Below are 1,996 nucleotides of genomic sequence, written 5' to 3'. Positions count from 1 at the left end.
TTGAATTTAATGACAAGCGGGTCAAAATTGAAGCAATTAAACCTAATTAAGGAAAAAACTTACATTTACACATTTTGGAAAAAAAAGTTGTACATCATTAAAATCACCTTAGCACCCCACCAACAGAACTTAAGCCTTCAAAAGTACAACAGTTGCCATGTCATAAGTAGAGTTATCAACTGCAGTTTTGATCAAACTTGGTCTAGACTATTCGAGTGTGTCATCATCCACTTCCATTAACAGTAACAGCTGGTTGTGAAAGAATAATACATAAGAGAAAATGTTTGTTAAATAAAGGGTAATCTTATTAATAATTCATTTGAAATACCTTTATAGCTTGAAATAACCTTGTGATATTCTCTAAGTTAAAATTTTCTGCAAAACTCATCTATAATAAGTATGTTCTGTGATAATCCTTCAGGATCAGGTTCTAGATTCTGTGATTCGAATTCAAGATGATGGTAAAAATACTCCACAAATAAGTACAAATACATGGTGAAAGCATTTACTATAAAGGAGAACTTTTTAAGATATTAGAGAGATTGAGGATAGTAAACACGACGTTGATTGCGATTTTACCTTTTTATAGAAAGCGAGATGAAGAAGGAGCGTTGTTCCCTCGATTCCTGAAATAAATTTTGTTCATCAAAATTGAAACACGAACACAAAAATAGAAATCAAAACATAACATAAATAATTTAAGCTGTAATGCGGAGAAACAAAGAATTCCAATGGAAAGTAGAAAGAACTGGCCTGATATTTCCATATATAGCAGATGGAGAGGTTGAAGAAGGAGGCGTGAGGGGATAATATGAATCTGAAAAAACCGCAGGGAACTGCTGTTACTGGGGAAGTTCAACAACAGCTGAAGGGTGAGTGGAGTTCTGGTTGAAAGTCAGCGATGCGTGAAGGAGTAAATGAGGAACGCATGGGTTCAGCAGTTAATCGCCGGTTCAAGTGACTGAGAGATGAGAACTGCCATAAAACTCTTGGAAGACAACCGCCGTGTACGTGGGGGAGAAGAAGGAGGAATCGGGGACGACCTAATGCGATTAACTGTAAATAGAGAGTTTTTATTAGAAGAGTGTTAAAAAGCCAAGATCTTTTAGGCGGTTACCCGGCCACAACAATAATATAAAAATTAAAAATAAAAATAAAAAAGAACGACTTCTAAAAAAAATTTATGATTTAAGTTAATTGTCTTATATTTTAAGTTTTTATTATTATTAGAAGTAACATTTGTGAATTCTTTAAAAAAGTGTTAATTGTTCAACCAAGTCATGTAAAATCATAAATGGTTAACGGTGGCCAAAAACCGCACTAAATAACGACACCAAATAAATGCGGTTAATAATCAAACCACAAAGAAAAGAAAAAACCCGCATTGGAAAATAATTGCACCAATCGATTTTAAAAATGGATTAACCCCTTATAGACCAGCTTCGTGAATGAGGCCTACTAACGGTAAGACTGACTTTTACTCATACATATATATAATGTTAGACTTTTAATGTTATATATAGTATAGGGTGCATTTTACACTTTTAACATACTAGGTGGTTAAATTTAACAATTATACTTTAAATTCAATTAAATTGTAAACTTAAACTTTTATGGATTTATTAAACCTCTTGTAATTATACTCCTTAATTAATTAATAAAACCATAAGGGTGTGATTGGAACTTTTCAAAACATTACTAGGGTTTTAGAATTTAACATTCCTAAATTAAACTTTTAATCAACTTTTAAATTCCAAAAGTTGAGGGCTAGTTTTGAAACATTTCAAAACATTTGGGTTTAGAATTTGAATATACATCACAATTAAACTATTAATGAAAATTTAAATTCCGAAACTTGAGGGCAAGTTTTGAAACCTTTTTCAAAACATTAGGGTTTTAACTATTTAAATTTCAAAACAACAAAACTTTTGGGTTCAAATTTAAACTATAAAACCTAAAGGGGAAAATATGAAACTTTTCATAACAACAAGGATCA

General features: G+C 31.5%; 1 long non-coding RNA gene across 1 annotated transcript; it reads right to left on the bottom strand.

Moving 5' to 3' along the window:
• LOC145008468 (uncharacterized) lies at window positions 1-706 on the bottom strand. The gene is made up of 3 exons (XR_013663468.1): window positions 580-706; window positions 348-437; window positions 1-249 (listed from the first exon to the last, which is right to left on the bottom strand). It is a non-coding gene; the product is annotated as an uncharacterized LOC145008468 (long non-coding RNA).
• Window positions 707-1,996: the final 1,290 nt, after the last annotated feature.

The sequence above is a fragment of the Lactuca saligna genome, chromosome 8 (genome assembly GCF_052625555.1).
Source record: "Lactuca saligna cultivar CGN05327 chromosome 8, ASM5262555v1, whole genome shotgun sequence".
NCBI classification, from domain to species: Eukaryota; Viridiplantae; Streptophyta; class Magnoliopsida; order Asterales; family Asteraceae; genus Lactuca; species Lactuca saligna.
Note: the sequence above shows the minus strand (reverse complement) of the source record. Positions and strands in the feature narration are given on the sequence as shown.